Source organism: Mobula hypostoma, chromosome 12 (genome assembly GCF_963921235.1).
Source record: "Mobula hypostoma chromosome 12, sMobHyp1.1, whole genome shotgun sequence".
Taxonomy (NCBI): domain Eukaryota; kingdom Metazoa; phylum Chordata; class Chondrichthyes; order Myliobatiformes; family Myliobatidae; genus Mobula; species Mobula hypostoma.
In genome coordinates this window covers 44,791,328-44,817,580 of record NC_086108.1, presented here as the reverse complement: position 1 = coordinate 44,817,580, position 26,253 = coordinate 44,791,328, and the positions used below count along the sequence as shown (strand labels likewise).

Sequence of the window (26,253 nt, the reverse complement as noted above, 5' to 3'; positions counted from 1 at the left end):
AGGGATGGAATTACACAGATAGTGGCTTTATTTTATGAAAATGTATGTCAAGAAACAAGGGATAGATAAAAATGTAAATACATTTGTTTATTTACCTTTCTTCTTGTTCTCCAAGAGTATATTTTATTCTTTTACCCTGTTTCTCAAATTTTCAGCTAGTAATTTATATTACCCAAACAGCCACAAAGTTTTGAGTTGGGGTGGGGGGGGGGTCATTTGTATTTTATTAGATTTTGGGATCTTTGTTGTAATGTGCTTCCCATCTTGGTGAGGAGTAGATCTTGCTCAAATTGTTCTGAACCATTCAACAGCCATTACAACACAGTGTAACATTTCATTAATAACATCACAGTATAACATTCTTCAAACTACACTTTCTACCACTGGGAAAGCTATAGTTTTTTTATTATAAGCTTCTCATATTTTCTTGAAAAATGCAAGTCATTCAGCTCATGAGTTTATGATGTCAAAGCACTCCTGTCAGTCCCGTTCTGAACTTATTTCTCTGTAACCTATTCTCCCTTGCATGCAAATCAACTCCACCCCCTATAATTTCATATCTTGCCACAACAGTAACCTGAATGGTTGTGCCTAAAGGGAAGTTATCTGAGGTTGACACAGCTCATTTCTTCTCTGTTGAACTGATCTATAATCATTCCATATTGAGCAATATGGTAACTTGAAAAAGTACTTACAGCAAATTCTTCTAATTGAAGCTGTTCCTCAGCATGTTCAAGTTCTGTTTAGACAAAATAAATCACCAAAAGATGAAACCTACCAGGTGAATTGGAAAGAACAATTTATTCTCGTAACTCTAATGACTTAATAAAAAGGTTTATTGAATGCCCTTACCACTTTTAGCTGAAGGTTCAAAGTCTACAGGATCCTTTTCTGAACTTTTCTCGATACCAAGCCTGCGGACTGGATTAGGAAATCGAACTGAAACTTGTTATTTTGGAGGATTTGAAATTACTTGCCATCCACGATGAAAAATACAAGAAAGCTAATTTTCAGTTAAGGACTGTGTGTTAAAAGCTTTCTCCAACTAAACCAAACCACACACATGTAGAAATCTGGGTAAAATAGTCTTTTCATTGTAAAAAAAAATCATCTGGTAGCAGACAAGTTCAAGTTTACTTATTATTCAAGCATACACAAATATAGGCAAATGAAACAGCGTTCCTCTGTAGCCAAGGTGCAAAACAAATCATCAACAGCACACACACATACGACAAATAGCGCACATGGCTGTGGTTTCAGAAAAATCTGAGTTGAAGAGCTTTGTAAGGTTAATCATGGCTAGAGTTACCTCCTGCCTGAGCAAGGACCTGAACCTATTGCAATTTGCCTAGCACTATGGCAGGTCTACAGTGGATGCAAACTTATTGACTTTACACTTGGCTTTAAACCATGTGGATAACAGCAATAGGTATGTTGGGCTGTTGTTTACTGATTACAGCTCAGCATTAAACACAATCATCTCAGTACAAGTGAAGAAGCTTCAAAAGTACCTCCCTCTCATTAGCCTCCCCAGCATCCAGGACACCTTCAAAAGGTAGCATCTATCATTAAGGAGCAGCGTCAGCCAGGACATGCCCTCTTCTCGTTGCCAACATCAAGGAGGTGGTACAGGAGCTTGAAGACATGCACTCATTGTTTCAGAAACAACTTCTTCCCCTCTGCCTTCAGATTTCTGAACGGACAATAAACCAATGAAGCTAACTCAATATCTCCCCCTCTCTTTTTCTGCTACTTAATTAGTTTTTTTTTAATGTTTACTTATTGTAATTTATAGTTATATATTGCAATGTAGTGCTGCCACAAAATAACAAATTTTTCAACATATGCCAGTAATATTAAACCTGATTCTGAGGATCAAATGTTGTAGACTCAGCCAGCTCCATCACGGGCTCAAGCCCCCATCATCAAGGTTATCTGGAAAAGGATGACTCAACAAGTCAGCATTTATCATTACGGACCTTCGCCATCTGGGACATGCCCTTTCTTCATTACTACTGTCAGGGAGGAGGCACACTCAACGTTTAGGAACGGCTTCTTCCCCTCAGTTACCAGATTTCTGAGTTCTCCAGAAACCCATGAACAGTCGCTCACTATTCCTGCTTTGAACTGTTCCACGTTTTTTTATTGTAACATAGTAATGTTTGATGCAATGCTGCTATACAAGGTAATGCTACATTTGTTATGGGGGATTTCAACATGCAGGTAGACTGGAGGAATCAGGTTGGTACTAGACCCCAAGAAAGGGAGTTTGTGGAGTCCCTCCGAGATGGATTCTTAGAACAGCTTGTACTGGAGCCTATCAGAGAGAACGCAATTCTAGATTTAGTGTTGTGGAATGAACCGGATTTGATCAGGGACCTCGAGGTAAAGCAGCCATTAGGAGTTAGTGACCATAATATGATAAGTTTTAATCTACAATTTGAAAGGGAGAAGGGAAACTCGGAAGTGTCAGTATTACAGTTGAACAAAGGGAACTATGGCGCTATGAGGGAGGAGCTGGCCAAAGTTCAATGGAACAATACCCTAGCAGGGATGACAGTGGAACAGCAATGGCAAGTGTTTCTGGGAATAATGCGGAAGGTGCAGGATCAGTTCGTTCCAAAGAGGAAGAAAGATCCTAAGGGGAGGCCGTGGCTGACAAGGGAAATAATGGACAGTATAAAAATAGAAGAGATGAAGTATAACATAGCAAAGATGAGTGGGAAGCCGGAAGATTGGGAAACTTTTAAACAGCAACAGAAGGTAACTAAAAAGGCAATATGCAGAGAAAAAATGAGGTACGAAGGTAAACTAGTCAAGAACATAAAGGATAGTAAAAGCTTCTTTAGGTATGTGAAAAGGAAAAAATAGTTAAGACCAAAACTGGGCCCTTGAAGACAGAAACGGGTGAATTTATTATGGGGAACAAGGAAATGGCAGACGAGTTGAACAGGTAGTTTGGATCTGTCTTCACGAGGGAAGACACAAACAATCTCCCAGATACAATAGTGGCCAAAGGACCTAGGGTGATGGATGAACTGAAGGAAATTTATATTAGGCAGGAAATGGTGTTGGATGGACTGTTGGGTCTGAAGGCTGATAAGTCCCCGGGACCTGATGGTCTGCATCCCAGGGTACTTAAGGAGGTGGCTTTAGAAATCGTGGAGGCTAATGTTGTCCCTCTCTTCAAGAAGGGAGGAAGAGAGAAAACAGGGAATTATAGACCGGTTAGCCTGATGTCGGTGGTGGAAAAGATGCTGGAGTCAATTATAAAAGATGAAATTACAACACATCTGGATAGCAGTAACAGGATCGGTCCGAGTCAGCATGGATTTACGAAGGGGAAATCGTGCTTGACTAATCTTCTGGAGTTTTTTGAGGATGTAACTATGAAAATGGACAAGGGAGAGCCAGTGGATGTAGTGTACCTGGACTTTCAGAAAGCCTTTGATAAAGTCCCACATAGGAGATTAGTGGGCAAAATTAGGGCACATGGTATTGGGGTCAGAGTACTGACATGGATTGAAAATTGGCTGGCTGACAGAAAACAAAGAGTAGCGATTAATGGGTCCCCTTCGGAATGGCAGGTGGTGACCAGTGGGGTACCGCAGGGTTCAGTGCTGGGACCACAGCTGTTTACAATATAAATGATTTAGATGAGGGAATTAAAAGTAACATTAGCAAATTTTCCGATGACACAAAGCTGGGTGGCAGTGTGAAATGTGAGGAGGATGTTATGAGAATGCAGGGTGACTTGAACAGGCTGGGTGAGTGGACAGATGCATGGCAGATGCAGTTTAATGTGGACAAATGTGAGGTTATCCACTTTGGTGGTAAGACCAGAAAGGCAGATTATTATCTAAATGGAGTCAAGTTATGAAAAGGGGAAGTACAACGAGATCTGGGTGTTCTTGTACATCAGTCACATAGCCATAGTCATACTTTATTGATTCCGGGGGAAATTGGTTTTCGTTACAGTTGCACCATAAATAATAAATAGTAATAAAACCATAAACAGTTAAATAGTAGTATGTAAATTATGCCAGTAAATTATGAAATAAGTCCAGGACCAGCCTATTGGCTCAGGGTGTCTGACCCTCCAAGGGAGGAGTTGTAAAGTTTGATGGCCGCAGGCAGGAATGACTTCCTATGACGTTCTGTGTTGCATCTCGGTGGAATGAGTCTCTGGCTGAATGTACTCCTGTGTCCACCCAGTACATTATGTAGTGGATAAGAGACATTGTCCAAGATGACATGCAACATAGACAGCATCCTCTTTTCAGACACCACTGTGAGAGAGTCCAGTTCCATCCCCACAACATCACAGGCCTTACGAATGAGTTTGTTGATACTGTTGGTGTCTGCTACTCTCAGCCTGCTGCCCCAGTACACAACAGCAAACATGATAGCACTGGCCACCACAGACTCGTAGAACATCCTCAGCATCGTCTGGCAGATGTTGAAAGTCTCCTCAGGAAATAGAGACGGCTCTGACCCTTCTTGTAGACAGCCTCAGTGTTCTTTGACCAGTCCAGTTTATTGTCAATTCGATCCCCAGGTATTTGTAATCCTCCACCATGTCCACACTGACCCCCTGGATGGAAACAGGGGTCACCGGTACCTTAGCTCTCCTCAGGTCTACCACCAGCTCCTTAGTCTTTTTCACATTAAGCTGCAAGTAATTCTGCTCACACCATGTGACAAAATTTCCTACCGTAGCCCTGTACTCAGCCTGATCTCCCTTAAATCTCCCAAGGAGGTGTTAGTGGAAATAGAAGTCATCGGGGGCACTCAAGATTCTTGGGTGGGGGGGGAGGAGGAGGGGGGTTAAGCAGGCCTAACTTGAACATGAGACCTGACCGACCACTAATAGAGCAGGCACTTCCCAAAAAAAAAGGAGGATGAACCACTGGAACAGAGGAAGAACCATAGCAGTGAGAATGCATCTGAAACTCGACAATCTCATCTGACCTTATCAACCGAACAGGCATTGTTGGGGATGCATAAATTAGCAACCAGGATGCCCAACAGTCCCCTTTGACTCATGGCATGGTACGAGTCAAATACACCCTCTGAACATTGTAATTCATCATCAACATCTCACAGCCAAAAACCTCAGGCTGCGACTTTTTTCAAGCATGACTCTTGTAATATCTGCTATCAACAAAATTAAAGCCATTCCACTAAATAGCAGAATATTTTGCCAGTTATGCCAAGATAACAATGAAGAGTTTGAACGCTTGCTTCTTCACACGAAGTTCATTGGCTGTCAAAAGGTTGCTGTTTGGGAAACAAGATTGAACTTCTACATAGAGATGTGGCATATCAAACCCAACTGTATGACAAAATTAACATTTTAAATATGAAACTGCAGGGTGAGAATTTCAATTTAATCTTTCGTTTCACAGACAGTGATTTGCAAGAGTACTGCTTACACTTGCAGTCACGGAAGGACTTTCAGAATCGAGCCAAGGATTTGAATGATCTGGAAATTTTGGACTGGGTAATCAGCCCATTTCTTTGCAAAGTGGAAGAACAGGAAGAGAGATTGCAAGAAGTAATTATCAATATTCAGAATGATGAAGATGCAAAAATACTTTTCAAAAATGTCAGCTTTTATTGGTAGTCACAACTTGAATAAGATAATTCAACTCTTGCTAAAAACCATCAAGCTCAAGGATCACATTAATATTGAAGCTGCTATAGAGTACAAAGGTACTGTGCGATCTGCGTTTAAAGACAAATAAAAATTTAAAGCATAATCATTGGGGAGCATTGGCAAGTATGAAAGTGCTTTGGGGGTGGTGGGATAGAAAAAAGGTTGGGAAACACTGAGCTAGAGTTTCAGAGATTTCAGAGAAAAAATAAGTTAATTGGTTATTGTTTACCAGAGGTAAAGACAGGTACAGGAGGAAGCTTGAGTGGAAACTCCAGCAGAACAACATGAGAGAAGTCTGGAGGGGGATGAGGACCATCACTGGGTTCCGGCAAACTAGCAACAGAGGAGCTGAAGGCAGTGTGGACAGGGCCAATGAACTTAACCTGTTCTTTAACAGATTTGACATTGTGGCCCCTGTCCGTCCCCCACATGAGCCATCTGTTGTCGGCCCCCAACCAACACATATGCCACTCTCCCCTCCTACCCCTCCTCATAGTCCCCCACCCTGCTCTTATGACCATACCCCTTCCCCACACGAAACCACCATGGTGGGCTTCACAGCTGAACAGGTGAGAAGACAGCTGAAACGTCTCAACCCAAGCAAGGCTGCAGGACAGAATGGTATCAGTACCAGGGTGCTCAAAGCCTGTGCCCCTCAGCTATGTGGAGTACTCCGCCATGTATTCAACCTGAGCCTGAGGCTCCGGAGGGTTCCTGTACTGTGGAAGACGTCCTGCCTCGTCCCTGTGCCAAAGATGCCGCGCCCCAGCGGCCTCGATGACTACAGACCAGTGACATTGACATCCCACATCTTGAAGACCCTGGAGAGACTTGTTCTGGAGCTGCTCCGGCCTATGGTCAGGCCACACTTGGATCCCCTCCAGTTCGCCTACCAGCTCCAACTAGGAGTTGAGGATGCCATCGTCTTCCTGCTGAACCATGTCTACACCCACCTGGACAAGCCAGCAGGTACTGTGAGGGTCATGTATTTTTGACTTCTCCAATGCGTTCAACACCAGCCGCCCTGCTCTGCTGGGGGAGAAGCTGACAGCGATGCAGGTGGATGCTTCCCTGGTGTCATGGATTCTTGATTACCTGACTGGCAGACCACAGTACGTGTGCTTGCAAAATAGTGTGTCCGACAGAGTGATCAGCAGCACTGGGGCTCCACAGGGGACTGTCTTGTCTCCCTTTCTCTTCACCATTTACACCTCGGACTTCAACTACTGCACAGAGTCTTGCCATCTTCAGAAGTTTTCCGATGACTCTGCCGTAGTTGGATGCATCAGCAAGGGAGATGAGGCGGAGTACACGGCTACGGTAGGAAACTTTGTCACATGGTGTGAGCAGAATTATCTGCAGCTTAATGTGAAAAAGACTAAGGAGCTGGTGGTGGACCTGAGGAGAGCTAAGGTACCGGTGACCCCTGTTTCCATCCAGGGGGTCAGTGTGGACATGATGGATGATTACAAATACCTGGGGATACGAATTGACAATAAACTGGACTGGTCAAAGAACACTGAGGCTATCTACAAGAAGGGACAGAGCCGTCTCTATTTCCTGAGGAGAGTGAGGTCCTTTAACATCTGCCGGATGATGCTGAGGATGTTTTACGAGTCTGTGGTGGCCAGTGCTATCATGTTTGCTGTTGTGTGCTGGGGCGGCAGGCTGAGGGTAGCAGACACCAACAGAATCAACAAACTCATTCGTAAGGCCAGTGATGTTGTAGGGATGGAACTGGACTCTCTCACGGTGGCGTCTGAAAAGAAGATGCTGTCTAAGTTGCATGCCATCTTGGTCAATGTCTCCCATCCACTACATAATGTACTGGGTGAGCACAGGAGTACATTCAGCCAGAGACTCATTCCACTGAGATGCAACACAGAATGTCATAGGAAGTCATTCCTGCCTGTGGCCATCAAACTTTACAACTCCTCCCTTGGAGGGTCAGACACCCTGAGCCAATAGGCTGGTCCTGGACTTATTTCATAATTTACTGGCATAATTTACATATTACTACTTAACTATTTATGTTTCTATTACTATTTATTATTTATGGTGCAACTGTAACGAAAACCAATTTCCCCCGGGATCAATAAAGTATGAGTATGACTATGTAGTTACCACTGTTAGGTATGAAATCCAGGAAGTAGTTTTGGAAAGACTTTAGCCTTTGCATTTGTTGAAGGAGCCCAGGTTCTTGCTGACATAAGGGAAAATAAGTGAACTGATGATAGCGCCAGATCAAATTTATGGGAGTAAGGTGAAATGTAGTAGTGACAGAAGTCAGATATGATTAGGGTGATAAATGTTCCTTGCAGTTGTAAGTACAAATCCAGAAGGCTGTTGGTTGCTTGGTGTTATGTGGAGATCATTCCCTTGCAAATGGAAGGGAGCTCAAAGGAAAAGATCCTGTGTTCCTGAATCTGACAGGCATCTGGGATTTTAAACATAGGAAACCTACAGCACAATACAGGCCCTTCGGCCCACAATGCTGTGCCAAACATGTACTTACTGCTATCATATATGCTATATGTGCCTTGTGCTGTGTTTGACTATTGGTACTGCATTTTTCCTTGGAGCAATGCTGTTTCATTTGGCTGAATTCATGGGAATTCATAGAAACATACAAAACCTACAGCACAATAAGGCCCTTTGGCCCACAATGCTGTGCCGAACATGTACTTTGGAACAGTAGTCCCCAACCACCGGGCCGCATAGCATGTGCTACCAGGCCGCGAGAACACGATATGATTCAGCAATATGAGTCAGCTGCACCTTTCCTCATTCCCTGTCACGCCCACTGTTGGACTTGAACGCACGCGAGGTCATTACGCATGCGTCATCCATGTCAGCGTGGGAAGAAGATCAACTCCTCGAGCTTGCAAATGACAGTGGGCTGAAAAGTATGTTTGACATAACATCTCTGCTGGCACTCTGGATGAAAGTCAAGGCTAAATATCCTGAGATAGCCACGAAAGCACTGAAAATGTTGCTTCCATTTCCAACATATCTTTGCGAAGCGGGGTTTTCTGCAATGAATGCAACAAAAACTAAATTGCGGAATACACTGGACATAAGGAACCCCCTTCGAGTATCGCTGTCTCCCGTCACCCTTCAATGGGACCGTCTTGTTGCAGGAAAACAAGCCCAGGGCTCCCACTGATTCAGTGATATTGGTGTGTTGCAATGATTTTATATGTTCATATGGGGAAAATACATGGTGTGTGTTTAATAACCAAACGTTACTTAAAATGTTATGATGCTATTGACTTATAAGTGACTTATAATTGACGTATGACTATATTATGCACTGTGTTTAATATTAAATTCGTTAGATAAACCCTTTTAGAAACGAAATTGAGTGTACTAGCCACTTATAAGTGACTTATAGTTGACTTATCACCTATATTCAATTCGTGATTAACACCCCCCGCCCCCCCGCCTAGGATTGCCAACTGTCCCATATTAGCCCGGACATCCCATATAGAAACATAGAAAATAGGTGCAGTAGGCCATTCAGCCCTTCGAGCCTGCACTGCCATTCAGTATGATCATGGTTGATCATCCAACTCAGAACCCTATGGGCTAAATTGGTCAGTCTCATACAGGACCGCCCTTGTCCCGTAGTTCCCCCGCTGAGGTAGAGCTTTCCTATGACACTTTTCGTGCCGAAATGGCGCAAAGCGAAGAAGCAACTATCATCAATTTTTAGGAGAAAAATTTTTGAGCGTTTCCAGACCCAAAAAATAACCTACCAAATCATACCAAATAACACAAAACCTAAAATAACACTAACATATAGTAAAAGCATGAATGATATGATAAATACACAGCCTATATAAAGTAGAAAAAATGTATGTACAGTGTAGTTTCACTGAACAGAATCGCCAAAAACCATTTGTAGAAAAAAATCGGCACATACACGCATGCGCACACAGGTGCCCGCGTAAGGCTTCATGGTCATTGTAGTCTTTCTCAGGGTAAACACAACGTATTTGACTGCTACTCTTGTCTGTTGGCAGCCCTACCACCCCCCAGCCCCCCCGGGGTCAGCTGGTCTGCAAGAATATTGTCAATAATAAACTGGTCTGCGGTGCAAAAAAAGGTTGGGGACTCCTGCTTTAGAAATTACCTTGGGTTACCCATAGCCCTCTAATTTTCTAAGCTCCATGTACCTATCCAGCAGTCTCTTTAAAGACCCCATTGTATCCGCCTCCACCAGTCGCCGACAGCCCATTCCACACACTCACTACTCTGTGTAAAAAAAACCTACCCCTGACATCTCCTCTGTACCTACTTCCAAGCACCTTAAAACTGTGCACTCTCGTGTTAGCCATTGCAGCCCCGGGAAAAAGCCTCTGACTATCCACATGATTAAAGCCTCTCATCATCTTATACACCTCTATCAGGTCACCTCTCATCCTCCATCACTCCAAGGAGAAAAGGCCAAGCTCACTCAACCTCGGATCAGGTCCAGAATATTCTGAAGGGGGAGGGTGAGCAGCCAGTTGTCTTGGTACATGTTGGTACCAATGACATAGATAGGGCAAGGAAGGAGGTCCTGAAGGGAGATTTCTGGGAGTTAGGAAGGAAGCTGAGAAGCAAGACCTCCAGGGTAGTAACCTTGGGATTTCTACCTGTGCCACGTGCTAGCTAGGGCAAGAATAGTAGGATCAGGCAGATGAATGCATGGCTGAGAGACTGGTGCAGGGGGCAGGGCTTCAGATTCTTGGATAATTGGGATCTCTTCTGGGGGAAGTATGACCTGTTCAAAAAGGACAGGTTACACCTGAACCCAAAGGGGACCAATATCCTGGCGGGACAGTTTAAGAGAGCTGTTAGAGAGGGTTTAAACTAACCTGGCAGGGGGATGGGAACCGGAATGACAGAGCGGAAGAAGGGGAAAACAGAAATAAGTCTAAGATAGTGAGCAGTAAAGATGTCAGGAAAGACAGGCAGGTGTTGGGGCAAATTTGTAGCCATTGGGATGAGTTGCAGTGCAATAAAGTTGCAGTGAAATCAAAGCCAAAAGTACCAAATACTGGTCTTAAGGTGTTATACTTAAATGTACACAGCATAAGGAATAAGGTGGATGATCTTGTCGTACAGCTACAGATTGGCAGGTATGATATTGTGGCCATCAATGACACATGGCTAAAAGATGCATGTCTCTGGGAGCTGAACGTCCAAGGATACACAGTGTATCGGAAGGATAGGAAGGTAGGCAGAGGGGAAGGCGTGGCTTTATTGGTAACAAATGATATTAAATCATTAGAAAGAGGTGATATAGGATCAGAAGGCGCAGAATCTTTATGGGTTGAGCTAAGAAATCACAGGGGTAAAAGGTCCCTGATGGCAATTATTTATAGGCCTCCAAACAGCTGCAGTGATGTGGACTACAAATTACAACAGGAAATAGAAAAGGCTTGTCAGAAGGGCAGTGTTATGATAATTGTGGGGGATTTTAACACGCGAGTGGATTGGGAAAATCAGGTCGGCACTGGATCTCGGGAGAGAGAATTTGTAGAATGTCTGCCAGATGGCTTTTTAGAACAGCTTGTTGTTGAGCCCACTAGGGGATCGGCTGTACTGGATTGGGTATTGTGTAATGAACCGGAGGTGATTAGAGAGATTGAGGTGAAGGAACCCTTAGGAGGCAGTGATCATAACATGATTGAATGCACTGTGAAATTTGAAAACGAGAAGCCGAAATCTGATGTGTCGGTATTTCAGTGGAGTAAAGTAAATTACAGTGGCATGAGAGGGGAACTGGCCAAGGTTGACTGGAAAGGGACACTGGCGGGAAAGACGGCAGAGCAGCAGTGGCTGGAGTTTATGCGAGAAGTGAGGAAGGTGCGAGACAGGTATATTCCAAAAAAGAAGAAATTTTTGAATGGAAACAGGATGCAACCGTGGTTGACAAGAGAAGTCAAAGCCAAAGTTAAAGCAAAGGAGAGGGCATACAAGGAAGCAAAAATTAGTGGGAAGACAGAGGATTGGGAAGTTTTTAAAACCTTACAGAAGGAAACTAAGAAGGTCATTAAGAGGGAAAAGATTAACTATGAAAGGAAGCCAGCAAATAATATCAAAGAGGATACGAAAAGCTTTTTCAAGTATATAAAGAGTAAAAGATAGGTGAGAGTAGATATAGGACTGATAGAGAATGACGCTGGAGAAATTGTAATGGAAGATAAGGAGATGGCAGAGGAACTGAATGAGTATTTTGCATCAGTCTTCACTGAGGAAGACATCAGCAGTATACCAGACACTCAAGGGTGGCAGGGAAGAGAATTGTGCGCAGTCGCAATTACGACAAAGAAAGCACTCAGGAAGCTGAATAGCCTAAAGGTAGATAAATCTCCCGGACTAAATGGAATGTACCCCCGTGAAGGAAGTAGCTGTGGAGATTGAGGAGGCATTAGCGATGATCTTCAAAAGTCGATAGATTCTGGCATGGTTCCGGAGGAATGGAAGATTGCAAATGTCACTCCGCTATTTAAGAAGCGGGCAAGGAAGCAAAAAGGAAATTATAGACCTGTTAGCTTGACATCGGTGGTTAGGAAGTTGTTGGAGTCGATTGTCAAGGATGAGGTTTCAGAGTACCTGGAGGCATATGACAAGATAGGCAGAACTCAGCATGGATTCCTTAAAGGAAAATCCTGCCTGACAAACCTATTACAATTTTTTGAGGAAATTACCAGTAGGCTAGACAAGGGAGATGCAGTGGATGTTGTATATTTGGATTTTCAGAAGGCTTTTGACAAGGTGTCACACATGAGACTACTTAAGAAGTTAAGAGCCCATGGAATTACGGGAAAGTTACATACGTGGATAGGGCGTTGGCTTATTGGCAGGAAACAGAGAATAAAGGATCCTATTCTGGTTGGCTGCCGGTTACCAGTGGTGTTCCACAGTGGTCCGTGTTGGGGCTGCTTCTTTTTACATTGTACATCAATGATTTGGATTATGGAATAGATGGCTTTGTGGCTAAGTTTGCTGACAATACATGGATAGGTGCAAGGGCCAGTAATGCTGAGGAAACGGAGAGTCTGCAGAGAGAGTTGGATAGATTGGAAGAATGGGCAAAGAACTGGCAAATGAAATACAATGTTAGAAAGTGTATGGTAATGCACTTTGGCAGAAGAAATAAATGGGCAGACTATTATTTAAATGGGGAAAGAATTCAAAGTTCTGAGATGCAACCGGACTTGGGAGTCCTCGTACAGGATATCCTCAAGGTTAACCTCCAGGTTGAGTTGGTAGTGAAGAAGGCGAATGCAACGCTGGCATTCATTTTCAGAGGAATAGAGTATAGGAGCAGGGATGTGATGTTGAGACTCTCTAAGGCGCTGGTGAGACCTCACTTGGAGTACTGTGGGCAGTTTTGGTCTCCTTATTTAAGAAAGGATGTGCTGACGTTGGAGAGGGTACAGAGAAGATTCACTAGAATGATTCTGGGAATGAGAGGGTTAGCATATGAGGAACGTTTGTCCGCTCTTGGACTGTATTCCTTGGAGTTTAGAAGAATGAGAGGAGACCTCATAGAAACATTTCGAATGTTGAAAGGCATGGACAGAGTGGATGTGGCAAAGTTGTTTCCCATGATGGGGGAGTCTGGTACGAGAGGGCATGACTTAAGGATTGAAGGGCACCCATTCAGAACAGAAATGCAAAGAAATTTTTTTAGTCAGAGGGTGGTGAATCTATGGAATTTGTTGCCACGGGCAGCAGTGGAGGCCAAGTCATTGGGTGTATTCAAGGTAGAGGTTGATAGGTATCTGAGTAGCCAGGGCATCAAAGGTTATGGTGAGAAGGCCGGGGAGTGGGACTAAATGGGAGAATGGAGAATGGATCAGTTTATGATAAAATGGCGGAGCAGACTCGCTGGGCTGAATGGCCGACTTCTGCTCCTTTGTCTTATGGTCTATGATCTTATTCTCATTAGGCATGCTCCCCAATCCAGGCAACATCCTTGTAAATCTCCTCTGCACCCTTTCTATAGGTTCCACATTCTTCCTGTGGTGAGGTGACCAGAACCAAGCACAGTATTCTAAGTGGGGTCTGAACAGGGTCCTATACAGCTGCAACATTACCTCTCAGTTTTTGAACTCAATACACCATATGACTCCTTAAGCACACAGCCAACCTGCGCAGCAGCTTTGAGTGTCCTACGGACTAGGACCCCAAGATCCCTCTGATCCTCCACACTGCCAAGAGTCTTACCATTAATACTATATTCTGCCATCATATTTGACCTACCAAAATGAACCACCTCACACTTATCTGGTTTGAACTCCATCTGCCACTTCTCAGTCCTGCTTTGCATCCTATCAATGTCCCATCGTAACCTCTGACATCCCTCCATACCATCCACAACACCCCCAACCTTTGTGTCATCAGCAAATTTACTAACCCATCCCTGCACTTCCTCATCCAGGTCATTTATAAAAATCACGAAGAGATGGGGTCTCAGAACAGATCCCTGTGGCACACCACTGGTCACTGACCTCCATGCAGAATATGACCACTCTTTGCCTTCTGTGGGCAAGCCAGTTCTGGATCCACAAAGCATCTCATGCCTCCTTACTTTCTCAATAAGCCTTGCATGGGGTTCTTTATCAAATGCCTTGCTGAAATCCATATACACTACATCTACTGCTCTACCTTCATCTATGTGTTTATGGTCACATCCTCAAAAAATTCAATCAGGCTAGTAAGGCACGACCTGCCTTTGACAAAGCCATGCTGACTATTCCTAATCATATTCTGCCTCTACAAATGTTCATAAATCCTGTCTGTCATGATCTTCTCCATCAACTTACCAACCACTGAAGACTCACTGGTCTATAATTTCCTGGGCTATCTCTATTCCCTTTCTTGAATAAGGGAACAACATCTGCAACCCTCCAATCCTCCGAAACCTCTCCCGTCCCTATTGATAATGCAAAGATCATTGCCAGAGACTCAGCAATCTCCTCCTTCACTTGCCACAGTAGCCTGGGGTATACTTCGTCCGGTCCCGGTGACTTATCTAACTTGATGCTTTCCAAAAGCACCAGAACATCATCTTTCTTAATGTCGATATGCTCAAGCTTTTCAGTCTGCTGTAAGTCATCTCTACAATCGCCAACGTCCTATTCCATAGTGAATACTGAAGCAAAGTATTCATTAAGTACCTCCGCTACCTCCTCCTTCCTTTTCCACTGTCACACTGATTGGTCCTATTCTCTCATGTCTTATCCTCTTGCTCTTCACATACTTATAGAATGTCTTGGGGTATTCCTTCACCCTGCTCACCAAGGCCTTCTCATGGCCCCTTCTGGCTCTCCTAATTTCATTCTTAAACTCCTTCCTGCTAGCCTTATAATTTTCTAGATCTCTATCATTACCCACTTTTTTGAATCTTTCATAAACTTTTCTTTTCTTCTTGACTAGATTTTCAACTGCCTTTGTACACCACTGTTTCTGAACCCCGTTCCCTTTCTCAGTGGAACGTACCTGCGCAGAATGCCACACAAATATCCCCTGAACATTTGCCACATTTCTGCCGTACATTTCCCCGAGAACATCTGTTCCCAATTTATGCTTCGAAGTTCCTGCCTGATAGTTTCATATTTCCCTTACTCCAATTAAACGCTTTCCTAACTTGTCTGTTCCTATCCCTCTCCAATGCTATGGTAAAGGAGATAGAATTGTGATCACTATCTGCAAAATGCCCTCCCACTGAGAGATCTGATACCTGACCAGGTTCATTTCCCAATACCAGATCAAGTACAGCCTCTCCTCTTGTAGGCTTATCTACATAGTGTCAGGAGACCTTCCTGAACACACCTAGCAAACTAGGAGTGTATGGGGTGTCAGGGAGGGGTAGCACCTGTGCTGAGGGAACATGTCGCATCCTTTTCAGGGCTGTTTGTCCACCTTTGGTCCCCACCTGGCACTCAGCTCTCACCTGTGGTCCCCGAAGCTGTTTGCATGCGACAGCGGCCACACCCCAGGCAATCGCTTCGACAAGCTGGCTAAACCAGGTGGGGGTAGCCAATGGGTCTACAACCCTCGGTGAGATAGGGAGTTGTCTATCCCAGCATGTGAAGACAGACTCTGGCGGACTGAGCAGACGAGACCAATGGAAGGTCCAATAGTCAAGAAGGCTGTCTCTGCAAGTGTCGTGGAACGCGTGGAGCACAAGACACAGAAGCTGTCCTGGTCATCCGCTGCGCCTAGTCCCATTTCCAGCCGTCTCGATTCTTGTCTTGCCACTGGATCCAGATGGGAATTGGGAAGAGAGAGTGAGGCTGATGCTGCGCAACTCTCCCTCACTTAAATCCAAATCAAGCGCTAGTCTCGGCACCATCGTATCTCAGCTGGTGACACAGTGACATCAGCGCCAGACTTCGGAGCGAAGGTTCCTGAGTTTGAATCCAGTCAGGCCGCTCCCGGGCACACTTTCCGTCCGTGCCGAGTTGAGTGTCGAGGTCTTCATTGATGATAACAATAACAATAAACTCCACCCCATCAAAGCCCTTTGTTCTAGAGACATGCCAATCAATATTGAGGAAATTAAGATCTCCCATCACGACAACCCTGTTGTTACTACATCGTTCCAGAATCTGTCTCCCTATCTGCTCCTCGATGTCCCTGTTACTATTGGGTGGTCTATAAAAAACACCCAGTAGAGTTACTGACCCCTTCCTGTTTCTAATTTCCACCCACAGAGACTCAGTAGACAATTCCCTCCATGACTTCTTCCTTTTCTACAGCTGTGACACTATCTCCGATCAGCAGCGCCTTGCCCCCACCTCTTTTGCCTCCCTCCCTGTCCTTCCTGAAACATCTAAAGTCTGGCACTCTAAGTAGCCGTTCCTACCCCTGAGCCATCCAAGTCTCTGTAATAGCCACAACATCATAGCTCCGCGTACTGATCCACGCTCTGAGCTCATCAGCTTTGTTCATGATACTTGCATTAAAATAGACACATCTCAAACCATCAGTCTGAGTGCATCCCTTCTCTATCATCTGCCTATCCTCCTTCTCACAGTCCCTACAAGCTTTCTCTATTTGTGAGCCAGCTGCCCCTTCCTCCATCTCTTCAGTTCGGTTCCCACCCCCCAGCAATTCTAGTTTAAACTCTTCCCAATAGCCTTAGCAGATCTTAAGTAGAACTAGGAAGGAGGTTCTACTGAGGGAGCATGAACAGCCTGGTTCTAGATTCAAGAAACAGAATCACAGAGGATAACAATCCCTGGAGTACTACCTGCACAATGTGCAAATGGCATTGGATCAACAAGATCTGAAAAGTGAATGCATGGCTCAGGGACATGTTTAGAGAAGTTGATTTGAATTCACACACCTTGGCACCAATGTCTCAGAAGCTGTATTTGAGTTTAAGTTACACACATCAAAGTTGCTGGTGAATGCAGCAGGCCAGGCAGCATCTCTAGGAAGAGGTACAGTTGATGTTTCAGGCCGAGACCCTTCGTCAGGACTAACTGAAAGAAGAGCTAGTAAGAGATATGTCAATCCACTGCCTCCTCCACTGTAAAGATGAAGCCACACTCAGGTTGGAGGAACAACACCTTACATTCCGTCTGGGTAGCCTCCAACCTGATGGCATGAACACTGACTTCTCAAACTTCCACTAATACCCCACCTCCCCCTCGTAACCCGTCCATTATTTATTTATTTATATACACACATTCTTTTTCTCTCTCTCCTTTTTCTCCCTCTATCCCTCTCACTATACCCCTTGCCCATCCTCTGGGCTTCCCCCCTCCCCCTTTCTTTCTCCCTAGGCCTCCTGTCCCATGATCCTCTCATATCCCCTTTGCCAATCAACTGTCCAGCTCTTGGCTCCATTCCCACCCCCACCACCGTCTTCTATCATTTTGGATCTCCCCCTCCCCCTCCCACTTTCATATCTCTTACTAGCTCTTCTTTCAGTTAGTCTGACGAAGGGTCTCGGCTCGAAACGTTGACTGTACCTCTTCCCAGAGATGCTGCCTGGCCTGCTGTGTTCACCAGCAACTTTGATGTGTGTTGCTTGAAATTCCAGCATCTGCTGATTTCCTCGTGCTTGCATTTGAGTTTAACTTCCCCATCTGCTATGGTGGAGAGGATTCAGCCTCTGGATCAATGGCTCAGAACCCTGAGTGCTAATCAAGTAATTTAACTATTAGACTATTGTATCCATTCAAGACCATTTGAAATGTAACCATGAGATTCAGATAAATTTTCACAGATTGGAGCTAATCCTGAGACTTCCTATTCTGCATGGGTCAGAGGCTGTTTCATATGATTAACTGACAATACTGTTACCTGATCTGCTGAGCTCCCACGGCAAGTTGTATGTGTTGTTTTGGATTTCCAGCATCTGTTGAATCTCTCGTTCATGACAATCTGCTAACTAGTTTTTGGAATCTAATGTAAAACCCATTAAGTTAAAGCTAAAACAATCAAAGTCTAAATTGGGATTAAGAATTTTGTTTCTCCTATTTGCCCTTCATACCCAGCTCATGGAAATGCTCACCTGACAAGTTATGAAGCCTTCGTAACTTGGGGCTTTGTCACCAAAGTTCCGTTACGAGTTGGAGTAATTGTTGTCGTGACAAGAGAAGGCTTGACTTTTTCTGGTGGATCAAAGAAATAGGCCTGGGGAATAGCAATAAAAACACTTTAATATCAAGACCAATGGTATTTTAAAGTAAATTTTCCCAAGAAAATGTACACCAGATGTGTGCATATGACCCTTAAGGCAAAAGAAAAGAAACTTGGCTTCAGATGGTGGTTAATTAAAAACTGCATTCACTGTGCAAAAAAAACCGAAGAAAAATAACTTGTAAAATCAGAAAACATATAATAAAAACAGTGAAAGCTTGAACAATACAAGAAATCCATTACCAATAGAATTTTAAAAAAATTGTTTCAACAAGGTTTCCAACATGCTTTGGAAAATAAGGATAGTTTCAGATAAAAAGATACAGGCCATTCGAATTTGGAGCCCAACAAATAAAAACATATTTACTTACATTAATATAAAATGGAACACATTCCATTTTTTGAAAGAGAATTTGTAAATCCTTCTAAGCTGTATGCTACACTCAGTTTCACCTCAGTTACTGACTGCTCAATATTGGAATCAATTTTGTCTTTCTAAATCTGTTTTATGTTCATTAGGAAAATAAAACTGTTGGAATATATGATGGCACTTGACAGCAACTTCTTTGAACTCAACGGGGAGGGGGAGGGGAGAGGGCATGTGTCTGTGGTATGTCAAATTGCCAGGTGAAAGACTAGTCTTTGTGGTACTGCAGATCATGGTCTTTCTTGGGGGCTTTGCAATTATTTGCCTGGTGGGTGAAGGGTGCTGATATTTTTTTACTGAAGTAAATGGGGTGGGGAAGGGAGAGGGTGATTGCTTTGCTGCTGCTTGCGCATGGGAGGGAAGCAGGGGGGCTTTGGGGTTCTAATGTTTTTATTGTCACTCATTCTTTGGGGCACTCTTCTTTTCTCGTGGAAATTTCAGGTTGTACATTGTGTGCATTCTCTGATATTAAATGGAACTATTGAAAAGAGGCTGATGGAATTTGCTCAGTGGATTTATGGAGATCAAGGAAAATAAATACAAGACAAAAATCATCCTGATTTTAATTCTTTCCCAATGCACAATTTAGTGAAAAAATTGACAAAGCAGAATGCTTTTGTAATTAATTAGAATGTCAATATACAGTAATTATTGGTTCCATGAAGCAAGTAAATTATAAAGTTTTTAAAAATCTGTAAAACTTAACGTGTCAGGCAGCATCTGTGAAAAGAGGAAGTTAACATTTCAGGTTTGTGACACATCATCAGAATTACAAATCCATATGTACCTTACAGCCAACGGCAAGCAGGGCATGAAGGATCAGAATAACTACAATAGTTGTTATGGCAATTCTCCGGTTATCATCCCGGACAGCTGGCCAGAAGGTCATCACTAGCACGGTGCCTGAAAGGCACATGGCTAATACTATTGTCAGCCAACGTACTATCTCACTTGGAATAATCCACAGCATCTGCAACACAGCAAGGGAAAAAGCATTACATGCTTCTACAAGATCTATGCTGTCTGTGTTAATACAAAGCATAGGAAAAGAAACTCAGTGGAAGTTTGAGCTTGAATCTTAGTGGGCGAAGGATAGCTGGAGCTGGCAAGTGAATGGTTTAAAGAAAAACTACCCGCTTTGAGCTTCCACTACTAGTCAGAGCGGTCGGTCTCCATTAAATCAGGCAACTGCTGAGCAAGCACTGCTACAAAAATTTTGTTGAGTTGCAAGAGACCAATTTTGGATACACGAGATCTAATTTACCTCAGCAATTCAACTTTGCTTTAGGCATTGGATTATTTAATTCATATGTGGGAGAAGTGGTGGGAATGTGTGGAGAAGGAAATGAGTTTAGTGTAAGATTAGTATAAATGGCTGCTTCATGGTTCTCTCAGACGGGGGTGGGGGGGGGTGGTAAAAGGCCTGTTTTTGCGCTGATAGTTGTATGATTCTAAGAACATCAGATACGAAGGATGGTTCATTAACACAAGTATGATCAAGCAGTGCCTCAAAATTCCAGAGTTGCATCTCATCTCGGGAAAAAAGCATGATCACACAGTACTCTTAGAAACATTGTTTTCATAGTCATAGTGATAGTCATACTTTATTGATCCCGGGGGAAATTGGTTTTCGTTTTCATAAATGTGGTTCTGAAAAGTGCATAGCTACATTACTGAATTTTTCTGAAATGTGATGATACACAAGAGGCTCTTACTGTAGATTTTCAGCAAGAATCCTCAGTCATTATTACCTTTGCACTGTTGGTACCAGCCTTACAATACATTCTATATTTTGTCCTGCTCCTCACCTCAGCACATTTTTGTTATTTTGTCTGCAGCTTGTATTAAAATAATGAGCAGTTTCGCTTTGATCCTCTCTTACAATGTTTACAAATAGCATGGCCAAACACTACAAACTAAGATGAACATGCCTCTGTGATCTTTGAATCATCTACAAGCTATTCCTTAAAAAAAACCTCAGCAGGATCAGATATCCTGATATCAGTCGGCTTCCTGAACTGTGGCCAAGTCCAAGCCACTAAAGTAGTTGGCTGGCGAAGTGTCCCCAGGAACACCTAATCCCAGCAACAACTCTTAATACCTTTCCAAATTTTCCACCTGCATTTCCTTCACCTTTCAGAGAAGTCAGTACCATCTTCAAACAGACCCAAATACTATAAAGTTAACAATCCATACTACTTTACACTTTTTTTGAGTACCCACAAAATCGTTCCGAGTCTTCTCCAATCAGAAGCCCTGGATGAACCATGAGATTTGAAACCTGCTGAGGGCCAGATCAGAGGCATTCAAGTCTGGTGACCAAGAAAGTTAAAGAGGTCTAGGTACGATCTCCAGAAAGCCATCTCACAGGCAAAGTGGCAATTCTGGACAAAACTTGAATCATTGAAGGATACTTGACAGATGTGGCAGGGTTTGAATACTATCACTTCTTACAAAGTCAAGTCAAACGACATTGGTGACAACAGGGCTTCGTTTCCAGGTGAGCTCAATGCCTTCTATGCTCGCTTTGACTGTCAAAACATGGACGAACCATCATGAACTCCCACAGCCCCGGATAATCCTGTGACTCCCATTTCTGAGGCTGATGTGTGAGCTGCCTTCAGGAGGGTGAACCCATGGAAAGTATCCAGCCTAGACGGGGTTCCTGGCTGAGTACTAAAGACCTGGGCTGGATGGAGTGTTCACTTCAACCCCTCCCTTCCGTAGTCTGAGGTACCCATCTGTTTCAGGCAGACTTTACTTAAACATTGCCTAAGCAAATAGTAACCTGCCTCAATGACTTATCATCCAGTAGCACTTACATTCACAGTGATTAAGTGTTTTGAGAGGTTAGTGATGAAACATAGCAACTCCTGCCTCAGAAATGACTTAGATCCACTCCAATTTACCTACTGGAGAAACAAGCCACAGCAGATGCCATCTCATTTGCTTTTCACTCAACCCTGGAACATTTAGACAGCAAAAATGCATACATCAGGATGCTCTTTATCAACTACAGCTTGGCATCAAAATACCACCATCCCCACAAAATTAATCAATAAGTTTCAATAACCTTGGCCTCAATACATCTTTGTGCAACTGGATCCTTGATTTCCTCAGTCAGTTTGGATCGGCAACAACACCTCCTCCACCATCTCCATCAGCACAGGTACACTACAAGGCTATGATTTGCCCCCAGCTCTACTCGCTTTACACATATGACTGTGTGACTAAGCACAGCTCCAATGCCATATTCAAATTTGCTGACAACACTACTGTTATTGGCCAAATAAAGGTTATGATGAATCAGCACAAAGGAGGGAGACTGAAAATAACAACAACCTCGCAATCAATATCAGCAAGACTGAGAAGCTGACTTTTGACTTCAGGAGGAGGAAACCAGAGGTCCATAAGTCAATGTTCATCAGAGGACCTGTCCTAGGCCCAGCATGTACAGGAATTTACAAAGAAATCATGGCAATGCCTCTGCTTCCTTAGAAGTTAACGAAGATTTGGCCTGACTTCTAAAACTCTGACAATCTTCTACAGATGTGTGGTGGAAAACATATTGACTGAATACATCACAGCACGATATAAAAACACCAATGCCCTTGAATGGAAATCTCACACAAAGTAGTGGAGGGGGCCCAGTCCATCACGGGCAAAGCCCTCCACACCATTGAGCACATCTACACAAAGCATTGTCGTAGGAAAGCAGCATCCGTCATCAGCGACCCCCGCCACACAGGTCATGCTCTCTTCTCACTGCTGCCATTGGGAAGGTGGTAGAGGAATGTCAGGAATCACACCACTGGGTTCAGGAACAGTTACTAGCCTTCAACCATCAAACTCTTGAACCAAAGGGGATAACTTCACTCAACATCACTTGCCCCCATCATTGAAATGTTCACATAACCTATGGACTCATTTTCAAGGACTCCTCATCTCACATTCTTGATATTTATTGTTTATTATTATTAATTATTCATTTTTGTATTTGCAGTTTGTTGCCTTTTGTACACTGGCGGAACACCCAAGTTGGCACGGTCTTTCTTTGATTCAATTATGGTTATCATTCTAGTATGGATTTATTTAGTATGCCCGCAAGAAAATGAATCTCAGGGTTGTACAAGGTGACATATATGTACTTTGATAATCAACTTACTTTGAACTATTTACAAATAGTATTCCTCCTAAGTTCCTGTTGTATTGTTCTACACATACATTCCTCTGGCGCTAGTACTGGAGTTAAGATCTGTCACACCATCCCAATGAATTTAGCCTAACCGAAATCAAGGTCATACTTACTGCGGTAGGGATGTAAATAAATAGTGAGTTCTGTATACACACACTATCTCCAAGAATGAGTACGAGACAATGTTCACTATTGTTTCTCCACATCAGAAAGCCCCAGAGTCCAAGAGGAATAAGCCAGGCGTAAGTGTAGATTGCTGTAGCTGCTATAGAAACTACAAATAAAAAGAAAGTTATGCTCCAATAGCTACTATAAATACATTTTTATACTGAAAACTGAAAGCATTGAGAATTTATAAAGGAAATAATTGTAATAATACCAGTGTCTGTACTATGCCATTTATAAATTCTGAATATGAATATCTTATGAATTGCAATTGTAGCTTTCTGTCCTCAACATGATCAGGAATAAATACTAAATACTAAGAGTAGAAAAATCAGCCAATAATGTTTTAAACATTAAGAATGGGAGCCCAATTTCTATCAATCTATGAATCACATATTGTAATAGAAGCTGGGCCACATTTTGTTGCCCATCTTCCTCAGACTTCTGCTCTGACCTGAGCCAAATGTGGACAGCCCATCTTATTGGCCCTTTGCAACCTCAGGGCAGTTTGCTATCTAGACCTCACTGCTGTACTTGACCTTCTTAATACCCCTCACAAGCTTTGACAGAAGGCAAAACTAATGACAGTGTCCTCAATCAAAACTGTCAGTGCTACAAGTTGGAAGGTGGGCAGCCCCAGACAGCCACCTACCACAGCAAGCAAAATTCAGTTTCCTGAATAAAAGCAAAATGTGATTGGATGTTGCTTATTTAAAATGTAAGAATCTTAATTCCAATAGAGAGAAGAATTTAAGGACCTGCAGAAGGAGAGAATCAGGCATGGAAAACAAGCATTTTCGTATATACAGTGGATGCCGATTAACTGGGACAGATCAGTAACAGTGCAATTTGGCCTAATTAAGCAGCTACCCCAATTAACCAAAGTTTCATGGAAATAGATAAAAGACAAAACTACCATTTAACTGATTCACAAATTATGTATTTAAATGAAATGCAGAACAAATCAGAACTCTACTAATAATACAACAGTACTATAAAACTGTGTATTAGTTCCTAATAGTTATTAACAGAGGAATTTATCCGGATTGCTCTGTCATGTTCTTCTGATTGATTGTAAATGAACAAAATCACCAAAGACACTTAGTATAGATAATGGACTGTCTTCATTGTCTTTCTGCATGAAGTAGTGTCATAATTCAACAATAAATTTCCTGGCATCCTGTGTAGTCACTAGCTCAAGTTCCAATGTGTCACCTTTATTATAATTTCCTTTTTTCTCAGCTTTGTGCATTGATATAATGATTTTGACAATTGCATCCTCCAAATCTTCATTTTCATTACAACATTCAAGATGATTGTCAATACCTTCAAATTTTTCATTGTTTCTAACTTGCTGAAGTAGTGAAATCATTTCATTTTCACGGCTGGCCATTTCTGGCATCTCCAAGTCTGAGTGCTCAAAACTGCAGTGAGCAAAACAGTTCTGAATTGTCGTACTGCTTATTTCTTGCCAAGTATCAGTGACAAACTATGCAGCCTGTTTCAAACTTGCCTGTTTGGCAAGGGTCTGAATTTTTTAAAAGTCAAAATAAAAAACAAAATTATTAAAAATCTCTGCTTTTTGGATTGGCATCTGTCAGCCAAATGGATAACATAACGTAAGCACAAGCAACTAACACTTTAAGCACATTGTAGTATCTAATGGACATATAAGTGCACATGACTGAAATTAAAGAGAAACTATTCAGCAACAGTCTCCTGTCCCAATTAAGCAGCATGGTGTCCTAAATAAGTGAAGGGAATCTTGGCTATTTTCTCCATTAGTATTTGTGTTTTTTTTTAATAAAAGAGTTGTCCCAAATAAGCGGCCCTGATTCACCAATGGCCCAATTAGATGGAATCCACTGGATTATTTAACACACTATTGCAAAGTAGTTCAAGAATTTTGCATCACAGAAAGATGGCAATGAACAAGTGCACATCTAGTTTTCAGAACATATCCTGTGCCCTTTTAAAATTCATTTTCAGATATTATCTGCATCCCAGCAAAAGGCTGTATGGATTTTGTTTCCACTGATAACAGCATTCCATATTCAAACAATTTGCATTTGGAACTTTTACATTTATGCCGTCTGGTTACAGTCACTTTCCAATGGAGATTTTTAAATCCCCATTAAACCCTTTAATATATACCATTATCACCAACAGTGCAATTAAAATCTATTATGTTATTGCAGATTCTATAATTATGAAATTAGTTTTGTAATATTATCAGATTCCATCTACAAATGACAGCATTTAAAAGATAGCTTCTTGACCTGCACCATTTTTCATGTGAGACCAATACTGGAAAATGTGCACAATGTGCCTGATGAGGTCATTCATGTCAGAGTGAAATGGTGATCAATGTTTTCTTGTTCTTAAATAGGATAGCGTGTTCGTTACATCGCTGAGCCACCTAAAGAAAACATTTTAATTAAATTATATTTCTGTAATAATGAAGTATTTCCTCCCTACCTTTATGGAACTCAGGTACGTAACGATAACCACGCTGGCCATGATGAGTCTAGAAATTGGCAAAGTTCCCACTTATTGCAATTGCAAACACCAGAGTGGCACAGATCCAGAAGGGATCTGACAAACACAAATTTCTAAAATAAAGCATTTGTTTGTTTTTCCTAAGTATCAAATAACAGTAACAGATTTGTTACCTTCATCTTCATAAGATAGAAAAAATGTTCATTTCAGTTTTGGAATTTTTAGAAATACTATAGATTTCCTCAAAGATAATCACTATATTTTTTTTTACAAAAGAAAACTTTTATACAATCATATACCGGTGTCCTCCGCTTTTCGAACGTTCACTTTACGAAAGACCTACATTAGTACCCTGTTTTCACTTTCAGAAGGTGTTTTCACTGTTACGAAAAAAATTCAGCGTGCGATAAAAAGCAGCCGCTCTCCCCGGATTCAGAACGGCATTCTCGCCAGCATTGTTTTAACACGAGCCTGTGAGCAGTCATTTGCAAGATGAGTTCTATGGTGTCGGAAAAGCCTGAAAGAGCTCATAAGTGTGTTACACAGCGTAAAACTAGACATAATTAAGCGTTTCGATCGTGGTGAATGAAGCAAGGACAAAATGAGTTTTGTTTGTGGAAGCTGACGAAGATGATGTTGAAGAGGTTTTGG

General features: G+C 42.5%; 1 pseudogene; it reads right to left on the bottom strand.

Annotated features, from left to right (window-relative positions):
- The window catches only part of LOC134354525 (protein YIPF1-like), a 34,808-nt pseudogene that overhangs the window by 452 nt on the left and 8,103 nt on the right, over positions 1–26,253 (bottom strand).